Here is a 17,189-nt window from a genome sequence, read left to right on the forward strand (position 1 = left end):
CTCATGGGGATAACTCGAGCAGTCGGGTCCCAGGAGGGAGAGAAATCAGAAGGAGAAATGAAAACTAGAATCATTTCCCCACAAAGTCGAACGACCCACTCGCATAACTCCTTTCTGGGACAGTCGCCCGCATCTCAGCACAAGCCGGAAGGACCGGGAGAGAGCGCGACTCGGCGTCTGAGCCTGGCGGCGGAGGCTGGCGGTTTGGTCCACACCGACGCGAGACTGCGCCCTCGGGCACCCGGCGAGGGGCCAGAGCAAGCCCGCCCTGCTGCTGCGGGGGCCACGCGGGAGAGATCTTCCACACGAGCCGCGGTTTTGTTTCCATGGAAGAAGGTACTTATCCGAAATTTGCGTTCCCGTGGCCGTCCCTGGCCCTCCACTCTAGGCGAAGCTCCACCCGGAGGTTGCCACGTGAATTTGGCAGACTTGGGACCCTGACTTGAAAAACGAGATATGAAAGTACGCCCCAGTCAGTCTTTACTGTTTATAGAGCACAACTCTTTTGGGTGAGAAATGCAGGGCAATTTAATGAAGAGTTGGTATGGGGAAGGAGTTGGAGGACAAAAGAGGAAGGTTAGGTGGGCATTCACCGTTTCCACCGAAGTGTCCCGTTGACGGATAAAATTTGTGCCAGTTATTAGAGTGTGAGGTTGTTCATGCGTGTCAAACATGAGCCAAAGACCACAGGTACTTTATAAAGTGAGGACCTGGGTGTGCACACTCGCCAGGCCTCTCCTGTTGCAGAAGCAGTGCAGCATCTTCTTCAGGAATATGGGCCATAGTGCTGCACAGACCAGGTTTGAATCCTGCCTCTGCCACCAGCCAGCTGTGTGACCTTGGGGAAGTTACTTAGCTTTTCTGTGCCTCAGTTTCCTCTTTTGTACCTTGGGGTTGATGATGGTGATGATGATTGCACCTGTTTCTCGTTGGATTGTTTTGCGGACTAAATGATTTAATATACCTAGAAGGCTTAGAGTGGTACCAAGTAAGTTCTATGTGTGTATGAATATATATTCTACTTGTAGAGCTCCTTCTCTAACATGTTTGAAATTTGCTATATCTATCCAAGATTTATTTTCAAGGCCACTTCTTCAGAGTCTGTTTCTTTTTAGATGCCCTGCCAGCCATTTTGGTAGCTGCCACTACATACATTTTAAGGTGTAGGTTTAATAGTAAATGTGCACGAAGATTTTGCAGGGATATTTATTGGAGAACGGCTTGTAGTAATGAACACTGGAAATAATTTGTAACCATAGGGGACTAAGTAAATTATAGGACATCCAAATAATCTTGGTCTAAGCAGCCATTAAAAATAATTTACAGAAAGATATTAGAGACATAATAATGTCTGCTAATTATACAGAACAGAGGTCAGCAAACTCTGGCCCAGAGGCCCAGCCTACTACTGATTTTTGCACAGCTCATGAGCTAAAGTGGTTTTTACATTTTTTAAATGGTTGAAATCATCAAAAGAAGATTATGTTTCATGACGTGAAAATTATGTGAAATTCAAATTCAGTCTCCATGAAGGCAGCATTGCGGAGTTGTGATAGAAACTATATGACCCTGCAGGGCCTAAAATATTGACTATCTGGTTCTTTACTGAAAAAATTTACTGCCCTTTGATATAGAGTGTACTTTGTGCCAGGCACTGTTATAAGTGGTTAAATATATTAGCCATTGAATCCTCATGATAGAAGTAGTTACTATTATTATCTCCATTTTGTAGATGGGAAACTGAGGTCACAGCGAGGTCGAGTAGCCTGCTCAGGGTCACACAGCTAGCGAGAATCTGAGCCAGGGTGTGAACCAGACAGTCTAGCTCTACAGCTTACGCTCCCGTCCACTACCTGTACAGTTTCTGCCACCTTCTGTCACTGCCTACACTGCCTCCCGTTAAAAGATGTTAAGTAGAAAAAGGCAGGTTACAAGAATGTGGAGAACATTACAAACCATCGGTGATGTTAAGCAGTATAATGCTTACATTCCTTACTTCAGAGTGCTGAAGTTGTAAGTGATTTTTCTTTCTTTTTTTTTTTTGCGCGGTATGCGGGCCTCTCACTGTTGTGGCCTCTCCCGCCGGGGAGCACAGGCTCCGGACGCGCAGGCTCAGTGGCCATGGCTCACGGGCCCAGCCGCTCCGCGGCATGTGGGATCTTCCCGGACTGGGGCTCAAACCCGTGTCCCCTGCATCGGCAGGCGGACTCTCAACCACGGCGCCACCAGGGAAGCCCGATTTTTCTTTCTTTCCTCCTTCTTCCCCTCCCTCTCTCTCTCCCTCCTTTCTTCTCTCCCATTTCTCCTCTCTCCCTCTTCATCTTCCAACTTCTACGCCTCCTCCTGCATCTTTTTCTGTGAAATTTTCTATGATGATTATATGTTACTTTTATAAAAATTTAAACACGTTTACTAAAATAATAGAGCCCAGGTTCTGGCTTTTGCAGACTGGGATACCAGACTCCAGTTACGGAGTCAGCTGTTACTGGACATACTCCTTACCTAACAGGATCAGATATGCCTGTAAGGCGTTTAGATCATATCAAGATTGCATACTTTAATGAAAAGAATACTAGATTCGATATCATAAGACTTGAGTGCTGGCCTTGGGTAGTCTGTTTGCTCGGAGTTTGTTTTCCACAGAAAGAGGAGACTGAACTGAATCCGTGCCCCCTCACTATAACCCGTCTAAGGATTAAAAGCATAATTTTATGTTTGAATTTCTTATCATTGATATATGAATGTCAGCTCTATAAAATTCAAAACAAGAATTCTAGACACAGAAACTTGGGTTTGGGAGTGCCCTAGGCTCCCTGGTCTCCTCCTGCTGGGCATGGAAAGATCAGACTGAAAGACTCAGCGCTATTTGAAAATGAATATGATGCAAGGAGGTAACTTGCATAGAAGTGTAGAATGAAAAGGGTACGAGGCATAAATAACAGAACACAGGGCAGCCTGTCTCCTCTGCAAAAACTCTAGCTAGTACAGCTTAGATTGACATAAACAATTATTTCTACCTTTATTTCGCTATGGGCGTCGTAGTCTGCTTTTATCATTTGGGCAAAACCTTGATAAGATTTCAAAGTTCATATAGAACAAGTTTGTGAAAATAAAACATGACCTGAGGGAGTCACTGTTTTTAAAAGTATGTCGCATTACTGGGGCTTCCCTGGTGGCGCAGTAGTTGAGAGTCCGCCTGCCAATGCAGGGGACACGGGTTTGTGCCCTGGTCCGGGAAGATCCCACATGCCACAGAGCGGCTGGGCACGTGAGCCATGGCCGCTGAGCTGTGTCCGGAGCCTGTGCTCTGCAACGGGAGAGGCCACAACAGTGAGAGGCCCGCGTACCGACAAAAAAAAAAAAAAAAAAGTATGTCGCATTACCTTCCTTATCTTTGTCTGCCCGTGGTTTACATCAGTGTAGACTTTCTTTCAAATGTTACTCCGAACTGCACAGAGGCCATAGCTGCTTCTGGTATGGTCTCATGGCAGGCGGTTGTGATCAACTCTTATACAATGATTTGATTAGATTCTTTCTGTACCTAAGCTTATCTCGTTAAATGTTACATTAACTTTTTCATTGACCAGTTTGACAACGAGCCTCATTGACTGTTTTTAAATTTCTTTTCCTTTTTTAAAAGAATTAATAGGCTTGGTTTTGGTTTTGTTAGAGCAGTTTTACGTTCACAGATGACTGAGCAGATATTAGAGAAAGCTCCTGTAGAGCCTCTTTCTCCCCTGCTTACAGTTTCCCCAATTATCAACGTCTTGCATTAGTGTGATACAATTGAAGAACCCATGTTGTTACGTTATTATTAACAAGGGTCTACATTAGGGTTCATCTTTGTGTTGTACAGTCCTATGGGTTTTGCCAAATGTATTTGTCATGTGTCCACCTGTGACATAATAAATATAATTCTTGGTCTCTTCTCCCGTTCCTGACCCAGAGTTCCTAAAACCCTTGTAGCAATTTCTTGAGTGACTGGGGTGCGAGGAGCATCTTTTGTTCTAATATTTAGTCTTTGATCCCCAATTCCTGACACAGGGCTCTTAAAATCTTCATAATTTCCTGAGTGATGGGGGCGATAACAGAGTCTTACACCGAGCTTCCTAAATCCCTTGGAAATTCCTGGGTGATAGGAGTGTGTTTTGTTCTAAGGAGATAACCCTGTGTGGGCTCCTGGATAGCTTCAGGATGGGGTCTGGTCACCAGAAAGACCAAGCCACGACTAGAAGCTTGGAGCTTTCATCCCCAACCCTCCATTCTCTGGGGAGGGGAAAGAGGCTGGAGATTGAGTTAATCATCAACCATGCCGATGAGATGAGGCCTCTCAAAAAATCCGTAAGCTAAGGGGTTTGGAAAGCCTCCAGGTTGGTGAATATATCCACGTGCTCGGAGGGTGGCACACCCCGACTCCACAGGGACAGAAGCTTCTGCACCTAGGAAGCTTCTGGACCTTGCCCTATGTACCTCTTCATCTGGCTGTTCATATGTATCCTTTATCATAACCTTTATAATACACTGGTAAACGTGTTTCCCTGAGTTCTGTGAGTTGTTATAGCAGGTTATCAAAGCGGAGGACAGAGTTGTGGGAACCCTGATTTATAGGCAAGGTGGACTGAAGGGTGAACTTGGGGGCCCATTACTTATGATTGGCATTAGAAGTGGGGGGGGCGGTCTTCTGTCACTGAGACCTTAACCTGCGAGGTCTACACTAACTCTGGGTAGTTAGTATCAGAATTGAGTTGTGGGACACCCATTTGGTGTCTGGGGAGTTGGAGAATTGGTTGGTGTGGGAAAACCCCACACACATTTGGTGTATGAGGAGTAGAGGAAACAGTTTTGTTTTTGTTTTAAGTAATGGCATGTACCCACCATTACAGTATCATAGCTAATAGTTTCACTGCCCCCAAATCCCCTGTGCTCTGATTCATCCCTCTCCTCCCTCACTTCCCTAACCTCTGGTAACCACTGAATTTTTTTTCTTACTGTCTCCATAGTTTTGCCTTTTCCAGAATGTCATATAGTTAGCATCATATAGAATACTGACCTTTCAGACTGGCTTCTTTCACTAAACGATTTGCATTTAAGGTTTCTCTGTGTCTTTTTGTGTCTTGATAGCTCATTTTTTAATCACTGAATAGTGTTCCATAGTACGAATGTATTGTACCACAGTGTGTTTATCCATTCACCATTTTCCGAACATCTTGGTTTCTTCTAGTTCTGACAATTATTAATAAAGCTGCTATAAACCTTTGTGGGCAGGTTTTTGTGTGGACATGTTTTCAACTCATTTGGGTAAATAAATACCCGGGAGTGCAATTGCTAGATTGTATGGTAAAGCTGTGTTATCTTTGTAAGATACTGCCGAACTGTCTTCCGAAGTGGCTGGACCATTTTCCGTTCCCACCAGCAATGAGTGAGAATCCCTGCTCCTCTGCATTCTTGCTAGCATTTGGTATAATCAGGTTTTTTTTTTTTTATCTTAGCCTTTCTAATAGCTGTATTTTTTGTTTTTTAGACTGACTTGGTTAATTTGTTCAAAAGAACTGGTTATGCATTGAACAGGTGTTTTATATCTTGGCTAAATTAAAAACAGGAAATAAAGCAAAGGGGTATAATCTTTCATATTATTGTTGTTGCATCCCAAAGGCCCACAGTCTAAAAAATGGTTAAAACAATGTCTAAATATTTCTAATACTAAATTCAGGGAGGAGCTCCCTAAAAAGTTGGATTATATTTGATTCATTGAACAATGAGCTTTTACCCAAAAGGTTCATCCCTTAAAAGAAACAAAACCTAACTAACAAAACCTAACAAAAAAAGTGACCCAGCACTTTAAGAAGACAGTGAATTATAAAGGTAGTCGAAAGAGTCGGGGATTTGGAATCATCAGCTGGATTTGAATCGTGGTTTTACCTTTAATAAACTGGGTGAATTCAAATCATTGATTAAACTTTTCTGAGCCTCAAGTGCTTGTCTGTAAAACTGTGAAAATAATTCTTAGTTGAACGGATTATTTTGACCTTTAGAAACTATGTTTTAAAAAATGTCTGGCATCGGGCTTCCCTGGTGGCGCAGTAGTTGAGAGTCCGCCTGCCGATGCAGGGGACACGGGTTTGTGCCCCGGTCCGGGAGGATCCCACATGCCGCGGAGCGGCTGGGCCCGTGAGCCATGGCCGCTGAGCCTGCGCGTCCGGAGCCTGTGCTCCACAACGGGAAAGGCCACAACAGTGAGAGGCCCATGTACCGCAAAAAAAAAAAAAAAAAATGTCTGGCATCCGGCTTTCGGTAGCTTAATTGTACATCTTTTTACCCTCCTTATAGTGCTCTGCACATGGTACACAATCAGTAAAAATTATTAGAATTCCCATCATCAAAATTCCCTAATCTGATGAAATAGTTGAAGTATTCTATGAACACATGAAGTAAAGATGTAGTTTCATCTTCTATGTATTTGCCTGTTTTAAATAGCTAGAACATAGCATACATAAGACAGAGATTTCAAACAAAATTTGTAGATTGCAAGACTTTGGCTCATGCTAAAATATCCAGTGGTTTGGGATTTCCCTGGAGTAGCCAGAAATGAGATATTGGCTTCAAAAACAAATTCATAAAATATGCAATAGTATAGATTCTAGAAACTGGGCACTTGACAGAACTAAGTTACAGTAATTCACTGTCTGGGAATTGACAGAAATGTGCACACAGTGACTGTAGTCAGAAACTAGAACCCTGATACTCCCTCTGTTTATTCTTCCTTACGTAACTTTGCTTCTAAAACAGAAGAGTTGCATTTGTGAATTATTTGTTTTAAATATTAAAGTAACAAAGGCCATATATGAAGCATTTAATAGGATTTCCTAATCTTTCAGAAAGTAATTTCCAAAAGAAGGAATTTATTATAAGTAACTAAGTATAACAGAATCATGATTTTTTTAAAAAAGTGTGAAAAGAGGATCAGAGAAGTAGCTCCAATTCACAATCATTTCCCAAAGAAGCCTCAGGCTGGGCCCCGGTTGGATTCTTAAAACAAAAATGGATCCCAGGCCCAGGCAGATCCCCCAGGAAGAGCAGGTTCAAAAGTTTGGCACCAACCACTGTAAAGACTTCTCTTGTGTTTTGTTCTTTCCCTTTTGGGAATTTCTAGAAATTCACAGACCCTTGAAGCCTGTCTTATGAATCCCACGTTAAGCACCTCTACTTCTAGAGAAGAGAAATGCTACAAGCCTGAGGATGACGCTTTTAAAGGTACTGGGTTCTTTTAGTGTATAAGTAACTCCTTTATATGAATAATTAATTTAGTGATTAGAAAGGAGAAGTTGTTAATGATAGAAAAATAACTTTTGGAAATTCTTAATAACATGTGGTCTGAATGTATAGACAAGATTTTTATTGAAAGTGAAGCCAGGGGAATGACTTTTAATCTGTATCTGATGAAAGCAAAACTTTCCATCATAGAGTTTCTACTGGGAAGTATCATTCTGTTATGTAATTAATCCTCAAAAAAGGCTGGTTTTGGAGGCCAACAGTAGCCAGCCCAGTAATTGACATTGGCTAGAAACAAAAACCCGAAGCAATGCATTATAAAGATGGAAAAATAAAATAAAGTTGGGAATAATGGTGCTGCCATCTGGCATTAATTGATGTGCAAAAGCACTCAGAGTTCCCAGGAGAAAAGAATTATTTACATGCAAATTTTCATTATTACGACTACTTAAATTATTGTAATAAATTCATGAAAATAAGACACCTTGCTAGCTTAATGCATATATAATACCTAATAAAATATTTATGGGCTCCATACCAGCAGCTTTATCATTTGGCATAAAAAAGTGATAAACAAGATGACATATTTCTTTAGTCCAAGATCAAACATATTTGGTAAAATTTAGGACCACATAAAATGATGACAATGATGTTTGGTTTGAAAACTGCAGAGACCCTCACACACTTTCATAGGAGAAAAAAAGGTCATGATTGGAAAAGATATAGATTTTACAGTCATTGAGTCGCTTTAGCGTTTGGGAGGAATAGAACTACGTTGGTTAGCGCATTTTCCCACAGAACACCATTTTGGTTTATATGCCATATACAAAACTATTCGTATGCAGTTTTACTGTGTACTACAACTTAGGGATTTCTTAATATTTTTTACATCAACTACACCACGTTAAATTAGCCAAAGAAAAGTGTAATGAATATAAACTCAGAAAATGGCATCTAAAAGCAACAGAGCATTCCAACGTGAGTCAGGAAATCTTGCAGATGATGTCATATGACTATTTAATGAATAAATAAAATTTCTAATACCTAGAAAATTGATGTTGAGTAGGAAAAAATCTAGTAGAAAATATTACTATTAATGGCCATTATAAGATGCCATATGATGAAATCATTAAAATGCCTTGGCATTTATTACTTACATAATTAATGGGTTAACATGTTGGCATGTGATTCCCACGTGTTTTAAAGGGATATTACAGAAGTGGATTCCCCAAAGCAGTTTGTCTCTATCTCTATTACAGCTTTATTACTTGCTACCTTTCAAATAGTTATGTAAAAGCCTTACTTCTCCTTCTAGGTTGTAAGTTTATGGTGGGTAGGAAGTGTGTCTGATTTAACTTTCGTGTCTCCATGGTACCTAACAAGTGATGCACATATATTTGGGACTCAGTAAATATTAGTTGATGGAATACTTGCATTTGCTTTTAAGTATTGTCCTCTGATAGAAGGAATATTAAATATTTTAAAAATGGTATTTTACAACTTAAATTATTATGAATGGTGGATATAAAAGAAGAAATATATACCACCAACATATTAATAGAAATTGGGTTAGCATAGTGAAATTACTGTCTTCTTTTTTCTGTTCCAACTTGTTTATTATATGGTCATATTATCTTTCTAATAGAAGGAATAAATAATAACAAAATGATAATATTCTACTAGACTAAAAGTCACTTTATTAGAATTATGGTGACCTCTCCACTATAATAGTGACCTTCCTCTCCCCTCCCCACCCTCATACTCCCCACCACCACCTTCCTCTCCCCCCACTTACCATCTAGGTGATTTATGATGGAACAGGAACAAGGGGGAAAAGATAGGTTTGGAAGGAGAGAGAAGAGGTGATGTTAACCCTGAGATGCTCATTCATTCATTTAGAACTACTGAGTGGTCTGAATGGTGGCAAATGCCTGGGGTCAGGAAGCAGCAGTGGGGGAGGAGTGCAGAGACCTCAATGCCACAGGCAACTGCAGGACACGGGGTTGGGGGGGGGGTCACCATCCCAGATGCCCAGAGACCAAGTGGCCAAACAACATTCAGTCAATCCAAGGAGGACTCACAGAACAGAGAGAGGCTGAAACACCTCTCCTGCTCTGCCGTGAGGCCTTGTAAATTTGTCCTGCACCTCCCAGAGCAAGGAGAGAAACACAGAAAGACTAATGGGTTCATTTTAAATGACTGTTTAAAACGGGAAGAAATTACTTTTAAGTGGTAGGATCAAGTGTATTATTCTGCCATCCCTGGGAAGAGGGGGTGAGAGCAGGATGAGATCAACTGACAGGTTAAGGGAAAGGTGTGTTTCGCATGTGTCTGATCAGTGTCTCCTCAATTTGCACCTGCTATACATTTTATTCATTTCTTTTTCAAAAAAAATAACGAGCACTAGCTATATACAAATCACTAGACCAGGAGTGATTTTTTCACAGAAAAATATAATTATAATAAAAGTATGGAGACTGGCATTAGGTGAGGTCACTGGAGCTCCCAAACTATAAAGTTTTGAGAAAGGTGAAATACAAGGACCAGTTATATTAGTTAATTTATCACTTTATTTTATTTTTTAAGGGTTTTTGTTTGTTCGTTTTAATTTATTTTGGCTGCGCCGGGTCTTAGTTGCGGCATGCGGGACCTCGTATTTTGTGGGATCTTTTTAGTTGCGGCACGCAGATTTCTTAGGTGTGGCATGCGAGCATGTGAACTCTTAGTTGTGACATGCATGCGGGATCCAGTTCCCCAACGAGGGATCTAACCCGGGCCCCCTGCATTGGGAATGCGGAGTCCTACCCACTGGACCACCAGGGAAGTCCCTAATTTATCATTTTAAATGGAATTACTTAGAGGGAACACAGTAATCTGTTGCATGTTACCAGCACAAAATTCTCTAAGCTAAGTCAGCTTGCAGGTTTTCAACCCAAAGAATGATCTTGGAACCTGAAAACTAATCACTGTGCATTCTGAACAAGTGCTGTTTAACTCGCTTCAACAATATCGGGAAGAAAAACGGCTTTGAAAGTTATTTAAAGTAATAACAGCTCTGTATCATGCAGAAAAAAAAATGACGTAAAGAAAAAATGACATTATTACATTTCTTACATTTTATTTCATGACAAAACTGCCGATGGCATTGCATCACTGAAGTCAAATTGGGAGGGGGATTCAGTGCTGAAACTCAGATATGGATTCAAGAACAGGTGCAATTACTTTCCTTCTACTGAACAAATATTTACAAAGCAGCTGTCATATGCCAGGCACTGGTTCCCAAATGGTAAGCAAGATGTAGACTAGTAGGGGAGTTTAAAAACAGAATTTTTTCTCAGAAAAATAGACATTGTGCTTGTGCATTGGCTAAACTTTTATCTCAGATGAACCAAGTTATATCCCACTTCAGATATATTCCCTGTTCTTCAGAAACCGCCAGTTACCTCACATCAAAAAATACCTTCTCTATCTTGGAAGCCTTACCAGTTACTATGTGAAAAAGCTTCAGTTTACAAAGTTTCATTGTACATAACGTTTTATACCATCTTAGAAAAGAGAGCGGGAGAGACCTTCAAGATGGCGGAGGAGTAAGACATGGAGATCACCTTCCTCCCCACAAATACACCAGAAATACATCTACACGTGGAACAGCTCCTACAGAACACCTACTGAATGCTGGCAGAGGACCTCAGACCTCCCAAAAGACAAGAAACTCCCCACGTACCTGGGTAGGGCAAAAGAGAAAAGAAAAAACAGAGACAAAAGAATAGGGATGGGACCTGTACCAGTAGGAGGGAGATGTGAAGGAGGAAAAGTTTCCACACACTAGGAAGACCCTTCACTAGCGGAGACGGGGGGAGGCAGGGGGGAAGCTTCAGAGCCACTGAGAATAGCACAGCAACAGCAGTGTAGAGGGCAAAGCAGAGAGATTCCTCCACAGAGGATCAGTGCCGACCAGCACTCACCAGGCCAAGAGGCTTGTGTGCTCACCCGCCAGGACAGGTGGGGGCTGGGAGCTGAGGCTCAGGCTTCGGAGGGCGGATCCCAGGGAGAGGACTGGGGGTGACTGCGTGAACACAGCCTGAAGGGGGCTAGTGCGCCACAGCTAGCCAGAGGGAGCCCAGAAAAAGTCTGGACCTGCCTAAGAGTCAAGAGACCATTGTTTCGGGGTGCGCGAGGAGAGGGGATTCAGAACACCGCCTTAATGAGCTCCAGAGATGGGTGCGAGCCGCGGCTATCAGCGCGGAGCCCAGAGACGGGCATGAGACGCTAAGGCTGCTGCTGCAGCCAGCAAGAAACCTGTGTGCAAGCACAGGTCACTATCCACACCTGCCCTCCCGGGAGCCTGTGCAGCCCGCCACTGCCAGGGTCCTGTGATCCAGGGACAACTTACCCGGGAGAAAACACGCCTTAGGCTGTTGCAATCTCACACTGGTCTCTGCTGCCGCAGGCTTGCCCTGCATTCCGTACCCTTCCCTCCCCCCAGCCTGAGTGAGCCAGAGCCCTCTAATCAACTGCTCCTTTAACCCCGTCCTGTCTGAGCGAAGAACAGACGCCCTCAGGTGACCTACACGCAGAGGCGGGGCCAAGTCCAAAGCCGAACCCCAGGAGCTGTGCGAACAAAGAGGAGAAAGGAAAATCTCTCCCAGCAGCCTCAGGAGCAGCGGAGTAAATCTCCATAATCAACCTGATGTACTCTGCATCTGTGGAATACATGAATAGACAATGAATCATCCCAAAATCAAGGCAGTGGACTTTGGGAGCAACTGTAGACTTGGGGTCTGCTTTCTGCATCTAATTTGTTTCTGGTTTTATGTTTATCTTAGCTTACTATTTAGAGTTTATTATCATTGGTAGATTTATTTACTAATTTGGTTGCTCTCTTCCTTTTTTTTTGTATACAGATATATATATATTTCCTTTTTCTCTTTTTGTGAGTGTGTATGTGTATGATTCTTTATGTGATTTAGTCTGTATAGCTTTGCTTTTACCATTTGTCCTAGGGTTCTGTCTCTCCTTTATTTGTTTGTTTGTTTGTTTGTTTTTTGCATAGTTTTTAGTGCTTGCTATCATTGGTGGATTTGTTTTTTGGTTTGGTTGCTCTCTTCTTTCTTTTTTATTTTTAATTTTTTTATTTTTAATAATTTTTTATTTTAATAACTTTCCTTCCTTCCTTCCTTCCTCTGTTCCTTCCTCCCTTTTCTTCTGAGGCATGTGGCTGACAGGGTCTTGGTGTTCTCGCCGGGTGTCAGGCCTGTGCCTCTGAGGTGGGAGAGCCGAGTTCAAGACATTCGTCCACCAGAGACCTCCTGGCTCCACGTAATATCAAAAGGCGAAAGCTCTCCCAGAGATCTCCATCTCAACGCTAAGACCCAGCTCCACTTAACAACCAGCAAGCTACAGTGCTGGACACACTATGCCAAACAACTAGCAAGACAGGAACAAAACCCCACTCATTAGCGGAGAAACTGCCTAAAATCATAATAAGGTCACAGACACCCCAAAACACACCATCGGATGCTGTCCCACCTACCAGAAAGACAAATCGTACCAAGTATCTTTTCCAGCCACAACACTATGAGACTAGATATCAATTACAGGAAAAAAACTGTAAAAAATACAAACACATGGAGGCTAAACAATACACTACTAAATAACCAAGAGATCACTGAAGAAATCAAAGAGGAAATCAAAAAATACCTAGAAACAAATGACAATGAAAATACGATGACCCAAAACCTTTGGGAGGCAGCAAAAGCAGTTCTAAGAGGGAAGTTTATAGCAATACAATCCTACCTCAAGAAACAAGAAGAATCTCAAATAAACAACCTAAACTTACACCTAAAGCAATTAGAGAAAAAGAACAAAAAACTCCCAAAGTTAGCAGAAGGAAAGAAATCATAAAGACCAGATCAGAAATAAATGAAAAAGAAATGAAGGAAACAACAGCAAAGATCAATAAAACTAAAAGCTGGTTCTTTGAGAAGATAAACAAAATTGATAAATCATTAGCCAGACTCATGAAGAAAAAAAGGGAGAAGACTCAAATCAATAGAATTAGAAATGAAAGAGAAGTAACAACTGACACTGGAGAAATACAAGGGATCATGAGAGATTACTACAAGCAACTCTATGCCAATAAAATGGACAACCTAGAAGAAATGGCCAAATTCTTAGAAAAGCACAACCTTCCAAAACTGAACCAGGAATAAATAGAAAATATAAACAGACAATCACAAGCACTGAAATTGAGACTGTGATTAAAAATCTTTCAACAAACAGAAGCCCAGGACCAGATGGCTTCACAGGCAAATTCTATCAAACATTTAGAGAAGAGATAACACCTATCCTTCTCAAACTCTTCCAAAATATAGCAGAGGGAGGAACACTCCCAAACTCATTCTGCAAGGCCACCATCACCCTGATACCAAAACCAGACAAAGATGTCACAAAGAAAAAAAACTGCAGGCCAATATCTCTGATGAACATAGATGCAAAAATCCTTAAGAAAATACTAGCAAACAGAATCCAACAGCACATTAAAAGGATCATACACCATGATCAAGTGGGGTTTATCCCAGCAATGTAAGGATTTTTCAATATATGCAAATCAATCAATGTGATACACCATATAAACAAATTGAAGGAGAAACCATATGATCATCTCAATAGATGCAGAAAAAGCTTTTGACAAAATTCAACACCAATTTATGATAAAAACCCTCCAGAAAGTAGGCACAGAGGGAACTTTCCTCAACATAATAAAGGCCATATATGACAAACCCACAGCCAACATCATTCTCCATGGTGAAAAACTGAAACCATTTTCTCTAAGATCAGGAGCAACACAAGGTTGTCCAGTCTCACCACTATTATTCAACACAGTTTAGGAAGTTTTAGCCACAGCAGTCAGAGAAGAAAAAGAAATAAAAGGAATCCAATTCGGAAAAGAAGAAGTAAAGCTGTCACTTTTTGCAGATGACATGATACTATACATAGAGAGTCCTAAAGATGCTAGCAGAAACGAATTTGGTAAAGTAGCAGGATACAAAATTAATGCACAGAAATCTCTTGCACTCCTATACACTAATGATGAAAAAATCTGAAAGTGAAACTAAGGAAACACTCCCATTTACCACTGCAACAAAAAGAATAAAATACCTAGGAATAAACCTACCTAAGGAGACAAAAGACCTGTATGCAGAAAACTATAAGACACTGATGAAAGAAATTAAAGTTGATACAAATAGATGGAGAGATATACCATGTTCTTGGATTGGAAGAATCAACATTTTGAAAATGACTATACTACCCAAAGCAATCTATAGATTCAATGCCATCCCTATCAAACCACCAATGGCATTTTTCACAGAACTAGAAGAAAAAATTGCACAATTTGTATGGAAACACAAAAGACCCCGAATAGCCAAAGCAATTTTGAGAAAGAAAAATGGAGCTAGAGGAATCAGGCTCCTGGACTTCAGACTATACTACAAAGCTACAGTAATCAAGACAGTATGGTACTGGCACAAAAACAGAAATATAGATCAATGGAACAGGATAGAAAGCCCAGAGATAAACCCACGCACATATGGTCACCTTATTTTTGATAAAGGAGGCAAGAATATACAATGGAGAAAAGACAGTCTCTTCAATAGTTGGTGCTGGGAAAACTGAACAGCTACATGTAAAAGAATGAAATTAGAACACTCCCTAACAACATACACAAAAATAAACTCAAAATGGTTTAAAGACCTAAATGTAAGGCCAGACACTATGAAACTCTTATAGGAAAACATAGACAGAACACTCTATGACATAAATCACAGCATGATCCTTTTTGACCCACCTCCTAGAGAAATGGAAATAACAACAAAAATAAACAAATGGGACCTAATGAAACTTAAAACTTTTGCACAGCAAAGGAAAACATAAACAAAATGAAATGACAACCTTCAGAATGGGAGAAAATATTTGCAAATGAAGCAACTGACAAAGGATTAATCTCCAAAACTTACAAGCAGCTCATGCAGTTCAATATCAAAAAAACAACCCAATCCAAAATGGGCAGAAAAGCTAAATAGATATTACTCCAAAGAAGATATACAGATTGCCAACAAACACATGAAAGGATGCTCAACATCACTTATCATTAGAGAAATGCAAATCAAAACTACAATGATGTATCACTTCACACCAGTCAGAATGGCCATCATCAAAAAATCTACAAACAATAAATGCTGGAGAGGGTGTGGAGAAAAGGGAACCCTCTTGCACTGTTGGTGGGAATGTAAATTGATACACTGTGTTCTCCATAGTGTTCTCCACTATGGAGAACAGTATGGAGGTTCCTTAAAAAACTAAAAATGGGACTACCATATGACCCAGCAATTCCACTACTGGATATATACCCTGAGAAAACCATAATTCAAAAAGAGTCTTGTACCACAATGTTCATTGCAGCTCTATTTACAATAGCCAGGACATGGAAGCAACCTAAGTGTCCATCGACAGATGAATGGATAAAGAAGATGTGGTACCTATATACAATGGAATATTACTCAGCCATAAAAAGAAATGAAATTGAGTTATTTGTAGTGAGGTTGATGGACCTAGAGTCTGTCATACAGAGTGAAGTAAGTTAGGAAGAGAAAAACAAATACCGTATGCTAACACATATATATGGAGTCTAAAATAAAAAAAAAAATGTTCTGAAGAACCTCAGGCCAGGACAGGAATAAAGACACAGACGTATAGAATGGACTTGAGGATATGGGGAGGGGTAAGGGTAAGCTGGGACAAAGTGAGAGAGTGGCATGGACATATATATGCTACAAAACGTAAAATAGATAGCTAGTGGGAAGCAGCTGCATAGCACAGGGAGATCAGCTCAGTGCTTTGTGACCACCTAGAGGGGTGGGATAGGGAGGGTGGGAGGGAGACGTAAGAGGGAGGCGATATGGGGATATATGTATACATATAGTTGATTCACTTTGTTGTAAAGCAATTATACTCCAATAAAGACGTTAAAAAAAAAAAAAGAAAAGAGAGAAATAGCACTACAATGAGCACTGAATTAGTTCACCTAGAATGTAAGTGGGGGAGGTGGGCTGAGATAAGATTTCTGGAGATATGAAAATATCTCAAATGAAATTGGACAGATCCAGAATTTAAAGAATTTATTTAAACTGCATCAAAGAAGCTTGGCCAAAAAAAAAAAAAAAAAAAAAGAAGCTTGGCCATGCTTTCTTATTATATAAACTTATAGCCATTTTAATAGACTTACATTTAATTGCACATTTCACTTGTAAAGCACATTTGAGCTCAAGGTAGTTGCTGATGATTTGGAAGAAGAAATGTTCGTGTTTGGAAGATGTTCCCCCACTGACAAACCCAGCAAATGTACAACTAGCATTTTGACTTTGAGTTTTCTTTCAGTTCAGACTGGGGGCATTTTACTTCTCTTAGAGTCACTTGGTAGCACCATGGTCAATATAGCATGAAAAACACAAGGACACTGATTTGGAGGAACTGGCTTGAGTTGAGGGTCACCATTCACTGGGATTCAACCTCTCTAATCTTTTTGAGCCTACTTTTAAAATTCTTTTCCATTATGGTTTATTACAGGATATTGAATATAGCTACCTGTGCTATACAGTAGGATCTTGTTGTTTATTTATTTATATATAATAGTTTGTATCTGCTAATCTCAAACTCCTAATTTATCTCTCCCTTACCCCCCTTCCCCTCTGGTAACCATAAGTTGTTTTCTATGTCTGTGAGTCTGTTTCTGTTTCATAAATAAGTTCATTGGTATCATATTTTAGATTACACATATAAGTGATACCATGTGGTGTTTTTCTTTCTGACTTACTTCACTTAGTATGATAATCTCTAGGTCCGTCTATGTTGCTGCAAAT

General features: G+C 40.6%; 1 protein-coding gene and 1 long non-coding RNA gene across 2 annotated transcripts in view; one reads left to right on the forward strand and one right to left on the reverse strand.

Moving 5' to 3' along the window:
* The window catches only part of POPDC1 (popeye domain cAMP effector 1), a 42,776-nt gene extending 37,681 nt beyond the window's left edge, over positions 1–5,095 (reverse strand). The window contains exon 1 of the mRNA XM_079939838.1: positions 5,051–5,095. The gene's annotated coding sequence lies outside the window, so the exon portion shown is untranslated. The remainder of the gene's footprint in view (positions 1–5,050) is intronic.
* Positions 46–17,189, forward strand: part of LOC307195610 — a 102,103-nt gene continuing 84,959 nt past the window's right edge. Inside the window, exons 1-2 of the long non-coding RNA XR_013830893.1 lie at positions 46–336; positions 7,151–7,251. This is a non-coding gene — a long non-coding RNA (uncharacterized lncRNA). The remainder of the gene's footprint in view (positions 337–7,150; positions 7,252–17,189) is intronic.

The sequence above is a fragment of the Stenella coeruleoalba genome (assembly GCF_951394435.1).
Source record: "Stenella coeruleoalba genome assembly, chromosome: 12".
Lineage (NCBI taxonomy): Eukaryota > Metazoa > Chordata > Mammalia > Artiodactyla > Delphinidae > Stenella > Stenella coeruleoalba.